This window comes from Limulus polyphemus, unplaced genomic scaffold (assembly GCF_000517525.1).
Source record: "Limulus polyphemus unplaced genomic scaffold, Limulus_polyphemus-2.1.2 Scaffold1483, whole genome shotgun sequence".
In the NCBI taxonomy this organism is placed as follows: Eukaryota; Metazoa; Arthropoda; class Merostomata; order Xiphosura; family Limulidae; genus Limulus; species Limulus polyphemus.
The window spans coordinates 20093-29654 of NW_013667093.1; the positions used below are offsets into that span (position 1 = coordinate 20093).

The 9562-nt window shown below is 30.0% G+C and overlaps 1 long non-coding RNA gene across 1 annotated transcript in view; it reads right to left on the bottom strand.

Moving 5' to 3' along the window:
- LOC111086846 overlaps positions 1-1383 on the bottom strand; it is a 7489-nt gene extending 6106 nt beyond the window's left edge. The window contains exon 1 of the long non-coding RNA XR_002611554.1: positions 1241-1383. This is a non-coding gene — a long non-coding RNA (uncharacterized LOC111086846). The remainder of the gene's footprint in view (positions 1-1240) is intronic.
- Positions 1384-9562: the final 8179 nt, after the last annotated feature.

Consider the following 9562-nt stretch of genomic DNA (forward strand, 5'->3'; position numbering starts at 1 on the left):
GTTTAATGGTGGAAACTACATTACAATCTCAACTTGAAATAGAACATCTTTTATCAAAGGTGTTAAGTTCTATTTGATCACTTTTACTTAATTGTTTGAAATGGATTCTAAATTCAAATAACAGTGAACATTATCTTCTCCGGCATCATGGTGGAGAGGTAAAGTTCCTCCAAAACAAATTGACTATTTGGTAAAACTTGCCACAACTAGTCTTTTGGTAAAATACTGGCATTCACATTTTTCAAAATTATGGGAATCAAAATTTGAATTTACAGAAAGTGGTTAGCATGGTTTACTGAATTATCCTTCAGTAACAAGAAATTTCACATTGCATTGTTATCTACCATGCTTTTTTTAACTTCAACATTTTACCTGATGGTGAAACATTTGTTCCACCAAATGCAAAACCATTTAGTAACAAGGTATTTCACATTGGATTGTTATTTACCATTGCACTGTTTTTAATTTAATCTACAGCTAAAATTTAAATAGATTGGTGAAAAAGATGTAAAGCCATTTAAATGACTATGTATAAGGCTTCCTGATTGAATCTTCTCCATTTGAAAAATCCCCCCCCCCCCAAAATCTATTTTGGTTTTCAAACATCACAATTTGTAAATGTATGAGTTTGTGATCATGATTTACATTGGTTTTTATTCCATGCTGCAATTTTTTTTATACAAAAGCTTGCGAGTTGCGACTTTTTTTTTTTTACCATTAATTCATTGTCTTTCATTTGCTAAAATTTTTGTTTTAATTGAGTAAAATTTGTGGTTCACACCTTTCCAATCATAAAGTGGTTGCAAAACCAATGATTACATCCACACATCACTGTCTTGCTGCAATGGACAAAGGCCAGCAAAAAAATTAATCCAATATTAACATTAACTTTTAGTTTGGATTTTTTAAAAATTTGTACTAAATACTTTGAAGCCTTAATAATAAAGTTTTCTTCCTCATCATTAAAAGTGCTATGTCTATATGTTTAGAAAAAAACAAAACAAAAAAGGGAAAATTATATGGAAAATCATATATTTTCCATAGGTAATAATCTGCCAACAGAGAAAATACTGAAAGATTTTGGAAACTTTTGTGATTATATGAATGTTTTGTGAAATATTAATTCGGTCATTCATGCACACTACTTCACCAGCTTAAACCTGAGGAATTAAAACTTCATAAGGAAGTAATATCAATGAAATGTCATATACTTGTTTCAAAATTGTACCAATGCACAAACCTCCATATGTCTTTTCAGATTATCTCGCCGACTGTATGTTCTTGAGCACACACCACATCGATATCTTTCTCTAGTTATAAGATGTCGTTTCATATGGCGAAGCAAGCTGCTCCTACTGTAAAAACTATGACTACAGTAATGACATTGCTCTCCAGCATACCAGATACTTTTACTCCACCTACTTCGTCTCAACCATCCCTGGACAAATTTCTGGGGAGGGAGACAATCTGTAAGATCAAAGTAAATTGAAGTTTTAAAGAATTTCAAATTTTGTAAAAGTATATTAGTTAAATTTCAGAATATTTATAACATATTCATGAAATTTTGTAAGTATTAAAATGGACATATAAGGAAGACATCTGTTAATCTACAAAACACATTTAAGTTTTTTCCACTGTAATCATACTGACTTTAAGAACAACTTGGAAATTAGAAAAATTAACATTTACAAAATTTTCGAATGGTTAATTGATAAAGCTTAAACAAAATTTCCAAGTCGATTAGGATTCAGGCAAAATACATTCATTTTTCTAAGTTGTTTGGTGTTCTGGCAAAAACCAAATACTACCTTTTTTATGTATTTCATACTCAGTGAAACCACACAAGTTGATATAAACATATGGTATTCATTTGTACACAACTAATCTTGAATATTATAAAAAACACCACCCACTGACTACACTGAAGTTAGGTTTTGCATCACTTTAATAAATGTAATGCACATAAATACTTAAAAAACATGCAATATGTTTTTTATGAAAATTTTAACCATGTAGTATTTTAAGATGAAGTATTTTACACAAACAATGCTATACTGATAGTAATGCTGCTTTACAACATGATTACTGATGTGTTTCATATATATGTACTTGCATAAATGAAACTCTTTGTGATTCTTGCTTCAAGGAAATTATAATATAATAAAACTTTGAGATAGTTGAACACTGCACTGAGTTTTGAAAATATTTTGTTACTTTTAAATAGATTCAGTGATATTTAAAACTAGCACAAGGAAATTTTCATTAATTGGATTAGTTTGATCAAAATGTTGTTCTATCATTACTACTACTATCTTTTAACATTATTTCTAGAAATATGCAAGATTCTACTTTTATAAAATCATGTCTACAGTGAACATTTTTTTCCATATGAAGGTTACTATATATCTCTCTCTCTTCATTTATATAACCTTTTTTTAATAAACATTATGCACATACAACACAGTATAGCTATCCAAGCTTGCTACTTTCCACTGAGTCTGTCAACAGTTAAGGAACTTGGTATAACATGCAGGCCTCCCAAAAGTGTCTATTGCTGCCAGTCTTTAAAATAATGATAAACTTCACAAGTTACAGATTGAAATTGACTAAAATATGAGCTATTTTTTTGAAACCTCTCTTGCAGAGATATTATATATTATAATCGAATAAGTCCTATAGACCTAAATATGGGTACATATTTGAAGTTGTTGTTTCCCACCTGTTACCTAATTTCCATGAAAGGGTGGGATCGAAGGCTGCCCGGAGGGGTCAACTGTTTTAGCCACTCACACCATTATACAGTAGTGTGTTGTTTGTTTGTCAGTCAGCAGACACTAAAATGACATCAGACAAGGAATTCTTAATGTTGCAATATATACTGTTGTGACATCAGTAAAACGTAGGCTACAACATAGCATGACACATGAACTTCAAAGGCAAGAAATACAAATTTGTTACTCTTAATTTTGGTTTTATTTACTTTTGAAACAGAACAATTTCGAGGACCCTGCGGAAGTACATCTAGTAATTAAGGATAATCGTTCTTACCTTGTAACTGAGAATATATTCATGCATCACTGGCTACAATTGAGTGTCTGCTTCAGGTCACATGTATGACAGCTTCAAGTAAAAACTGAATTTTACATTCTAACCCTTTCCAAACTAAATATTTATGAGATTTTATTGTCATCTAGTGCAACAGAACAAACAGTGGCTCTGAACTTAGTAAGATACCATAATATAAATACTGAGGTACTTATGGCAAATACAGCAATGATTGTTCACAATCAATACTGTCAATGTGTATGGTAAAGTTCAAAACAGTTTCTATCTTGGTTGAGACACAAGTATAATCCACAGTGATTGCACATAAAATGGGTGCAGTGACAATTTCCTTGCATACATCTTCTGCTCTTGCAATCCTTTCATTACAAACCCTACAGTTATGAATGGTTTCAGTGAGCACTGAAAGGTGTTGTTCCATTTTTTCCAGTCTCCGAGTATCATGTGGATCTCTTAACTGGTGGCCTACCAGCTTGTTTCCAAAATGTTTTGCTGCCAGTAAGCATTTTGTAATATTAGTGTCATGCCACTTATTGTAAGAAAAACTATGCTCTTTCAAATTCAGCACAAACTGTGACCAAATGAAGTGAGCCAAACTCTTCCACTATAGTGGAAGAGCATCTGGAAAGGGTGGAGGTATTAAAATAAAATTGTTATGAGCTTTGAGTTTTAACACCTGTATAATAGCTCAAGTACTTTGAGCTATTAGGCAGGTGTTAAAACACTGACTTCACAATGTCAACCTGTAAGCCAGGCATATTCTTCTCCTAGAAAGACAAAAAAATAGCTTGCTTGTCTGCTATGGTGCCAAAGACACAACCAATGAACCACTGCACTTTTTACAGATTAATCACATAAAGGTGTATACTTAACTGGAATCACATTCCTTCATGCAAGTAGAATATACAATAATATTTGTACCAATCTTAGCATCATGCAGAATAATATCCTTAATGCCACATATTACAGAGGATCATGTATTACAACCCTTAGTGATACCATATGCTGGTGCAATTAGCACTAATAGATGATAATGACTGCCCCTATCCATGCTAAACCAGATTTCACTTTCCTCGAAGAAGGGATTGACTCAAATATAGTAGTTTGCATGCCCACTGGATGGATTTCACTCCCATGAAACATGCACATTATGCTACTGAGCTATGCATCTGGATGCTTAAGATACCTTGTGGGGGTGGAGAACTTTCAGCTAAGTCACAATTATACCCCAGGTTATTAACATAATGATTTTAAGCATGCTAGCCTGTCTTTGTTATTTATGATTACCATATTCTATGCTGGAATAAAGTATAAAACTACCTCTACCAAATGTGCATTTACAAGTACAAGCTGAGTGACCAGTGACTTGTATTTTAGTTAAAAGCTTATAAATTCCAACCATCCTTTGTTTTTACAGTGTAATTTTGCTAAAAGTTGTGTTATTTTTGTTTTGGGTAAACTTTAGAGACATGAGCATTTTTAACTTTGTACTACAGATATCATGCCTGGGATTCTTTACACTAAAAAAGAACACTTTTTTGACACATTATCTTCCACTTTCACTCATCAAAAAGTTCAGAGTAAATATTTAAAGTACATGTGAAGTTGGTAGATTCAAAAATTTAAACATCAAATCCAGAATTGTAGGATTCAAGTACAATTAAAATGCAATAAGGGTAAAGATAGCCGTGGTTATCTAAGCAAGTACAGGTTTTATAAGCTATCTTCAACCACAATTAATGTCATTTTCTATACAATGTAGAATGCACTTACAAGGACCAAAGAACAGTTGATTCTGCCAAAAATAAACAAAATGCAAGCAAACGAGAATTTTATACATCAGCAATAGCATCATAACAAACAGAAATTTTATGTATCAGTAATTGTGTCATAAGTGCTTCATATTTTATTTACATTTTGCACTTATAACTGAACAATCCAATTTTATTGACTGTATCTCTAATGAAGTTTATAACAAAAAAATATTAAAACTTTCAATTTCAGTGTTCTAAAAATTTTTTTTCTCAACATAAAATGTTTGCATAATACTATTTTAGCCATTTTTTATTTTGCTTATTCAGTAGTCATTCTTCATTGAAATGGACAGTTTTATGACATTACATAAAAAGACGTTTGCAACTAATAATATATGAATGCTTACATCATAATTCTTATAATCCAAACACTGTATATGTTAATTATAGAAGTACAAATATACACTGCCAAATCCTCAGATAATAATTTTATCCACAATGTCAGAAACTGAATGTGCTTAAGAAATACAGGAAAAAATATCAAGGCTCGAGGTAGATTAATGGTGACTTTAACAGGTAAGGACTCTCTAGACAACAGAGTAATTTAGCTCAAAGTACTGCTAATAATAAGGATACCCAAATGATAACCTAACAGTGATCATAGAATCTTTTTGTGGTTTGCCTGTTACTCATAACTAAGACTAATTATTATAATTAATCATAAATTTTATTGAGGAACTTTAGCAACATTTCTTACATAATTTAGTTTTGAAATGTGTCATTTTATCTACAGTTTTAAGTTTTACTCTGCTATTATAAAACTGTACTTAAGAGCTTAAATTATTTTATATGATTTCTCTACAAGAGACACTTTGGGATAAAGTTTTTGAAAACATCAACTTCACAGGAAATCAGTAAATTCGTAAGGCATCTTTCACAAATACTCAAGATCACTGTACATATATTTAAACTTATACTGTACCATATAACAGTGTTATATATAGTTCTTTTGAAGCAGTATATAGAGCAATTCCAAGTGATTATAATAGTTAAAAAACAACAACAAAGACCCAAAATCTTAAAAAATTTTGAAGTTTTTAATTCTTTAAGCTTTATAAAGCCAAAGTACACATATAAAAAAATACAAGGACCTAAGAAGAGAAAAGACTAAATCTGATCTCTTTCATTCAACAGATTTAAGTTATGAAATACACATCATAACTTTTAAATTTTAAACATGTAAATAACAGTGGTTTATTAGATATAAAGAAAAAACCTTTTATCTATTCAAATTTGGGTTGTAATACTGAAACAAATCTTTTCATTACAAAATATTTTAAACCTAAATGTAAAGATTCTACATACTGTGGTAAAAAAAAATGATGAGAAAATAAACAACTAGACAAACTTAACCCTCCTATTACATTCAGAATTCAGGTTATGCAATTCAACAAATTAAAACAGACTTGAATTGATAAAGTATTTTTTCATTAAATAGCTTTTCCTCTTTTATATTAAATATTAGAAATTAATGTGAAATCTGATCATATATTTAATTGCATCATAGCATTATGGAAATAAGTGTTGGGCCAAAGAGACCCAAACATAATAAGACAGTTAAAATAGAATAGTTGTATATAACAAATAAAAAAGTTGAAAATCACAGGACTAGTTAACATATAAGGTACCTTGGCATTCATAAAAAAATTTCTAGGTTTATTCTATTCTATTTAAAACTTTGTTATGCAAAAATGAGAACCTATGGTTGAAAAACAATTTCCCAGAATAACATTAATGAATTGTTCATAAGGTTTTGTACTAATGTCTTTATTGCTTTTGCTTGACTTTTTTTATATACTGTTGTACACAATGGCATTTCAATTTATAAGTCATGTACAGTATTTCTGCATGAATGGTAAAATATATCTAGCCATTTTGCAACATATTTCATTGTTTCATGTAGTTTATTTTGTTATATCTACAGTGTAAGGCTTACTGAAACTTTCCTAACAAGATAAAACCTAGTCAAGATTACAAAACAAAATCCCTCAAGAACATATTACGCTGTACAAGTAAGATTGTAAAACTACTAGGAAAGTAGCACTTAGAGAAATGAAGGAAAAGTTCATACTTTGTAAACAAATTCTATTTTTAGTTTACAGTGATTTCACAGTTTGTCTCATACTGTCAGCCAATCATATGAGATATACTTAACTTTATACTACATAAATCAATAAGTCTAGCTTTACTGTACGATTATGTTTCTGTCTTCAGTTTTGATACCCAAGAAGTAACAACTTCACAAAAAAAATGCTATTTTTAGGAACTTTTATGCAAGTGTATTTTCAATAATTGAGCTAATTATTTTATCCTACTAAATGAACTTAATTTGTTTACAAGATTGTGAAGCAATTATATATTAATTAAAGAAAAAAAAAGAAAGACCAATCCATTCTCATTTTTAAATTGTTACTTTAACATATTTATATCAAATAATATCAATTAATATCTTTGTAGTGCAAGTACAGATTATAAAAATAGCAATATCAAAGCAGAATTAACTCACAATGGACAAAACATACTACCAATAGTCAATTTATCAGAAGCATACATTACCAAATCTATTATAAAGGACAGAAGTTATGTAATATGTAAGTAGAGTGGAGCATGAAGAAATTTACCTGGCAACAAAGACCATTTAGTTGAAGTTAATGAGTTGCAACTAAATTCAAACACTAGGCCCAAATAACTTGATGTAATGATACGCAGCATAGCCACTAAATACAAACACCAGCTGTTCTGAGAAAATGATACCTCAGAGTTGCTATTTCAGTTAATGGTAACAGATAAGTCACTCCATACAAACACCAGAAGGTCCGAATAAATGATATCCGAGGGTTGCTATTTCAGCTAATGGTAACATAGAGTAGTCACTCCATATCTGATCATATCTTTATCTGATTACTGAGTGAATATTATCAATGTGATTTTCTCAAGAATGCCAACTCTGGCTTGAAAATTTTGTAAGGGGGAAAAACATAAATGTAGTATGCCATCAATATTCATGAAATTACAAAACATGAATTGAAATAGTTTAGGTGATTTTTTTTCTCTGCTGATTAAGAAATCCATGAGAGGGTGTGGGTGGATGCACAAAATAAAACCTTAACAGAAAAAGAAGTATACAAAGCTCGAAATTATCACGATATATAAATTTATTGTAGGTACCTTGCAAAATTAATGTATTTTATAAAAGTAAGAAAAATTCTTTTAAGAGGTACTGGTGATAAAAATTGTATTTATTCTATAAATAAGGAGGCGCTGCCCAATTAAGAACATCTTCTAAATTACTCTCAAGCTATTGTAAACAAATTGTCACCTCATTAACAGTGCACACTGACCCTCTGAATGATTTTAAAAAATGTATGAGCTAAGAACACTTCTAGATTTAAGGTTCCTCCTCATTTACAACATTTTAATGATGATGGCAGATAAAGTTCGTATAGAGGACTAATACATACAAATCTGTTTATGAATTCATAGATATACATAGAATGTAATCTTGTAAACAATTTTTTGGGACAAACACATGAAATATAATATCCAAACCACTGATAAAATCTAACTAATACTGAACATACTAGAATGGATGACAAAATAAGGTTCATCCCAATATTTAACATAATAAAGCAATTTTGCCACATATGTATTTTCTATAAGTCTGTATATATTCCTTTATTGTTTTAATACAACTCTATAAAATCTCAATCTTTTTATTCCTGTTACCAATACATACCCATAATACATAGTAGTTATTCTTCTGTTCAGGACAAACATTAATATATTTCTGTTAATGTCTTAGAATTGGTTCAGCATATAAAATTAAACATTGTGTTTTAGAAGACGCTTAGTTTATAGCTACTAAGTGAATACAATATCACGTGTGCTGCACAAACACTGGTTAAAAGAGTACACAAATCAAAGTACAGTTTTACCATACTCATGAATACAGTTTCCACAAAATGCTTTGTTAGTGGTTATCAATTACCAATATTTCTTCAGAGCATGATGCTAAATAATCTGTATTAAAACTTTTTAAGTTCCAAAATTTTTAAATTTTTGGTTGAAAAATACTTCAGAAATTCTTGAAAAATATTGTTTATTTTTTGACAACTCACAACAAATCAATTAAAATATAACCCCCCACAAAGTACAGTGAAGAAATAACTATCTTAAATCATTTATAAATCTTTCTTTTTGAGCTGCACTATTTTACAAATATAACAATAAAATATTCAATATAATTACCAAAGTTTCAAATGCTAGTTTCACGTGGCCCCTAAATTTCACTCACTTTTCTTTTTATTCATAACTGATATAACTTTAATATAGATAAATTATGCAAACACTATGTACAAGAAAATCATTCAGGTGTTCTATTTTTTTGTTAATAATAAACATAAATTCTTGAAAAATAAAACAAATAGTACTCATTTAATTGGAATAGTGTCTTTAAATATCATTCACTATAAACACCAGTTCTTCTATATGTACCATGTGAGATTTGTAATAAGAAATAATTGAGCTATCAAAATGTGTTTCTTTCAGATGTGATAAAAGTATGCAGAATCAGTTGGAGTTGTTTGTCCAGGAATGCCGGTGCCTTATATGTTGCTGTAGTTGATCATTTCTAGTGCATGTAAAATTACACATAGAACACGTGAACTTCCAGTCTGAGTAATGAA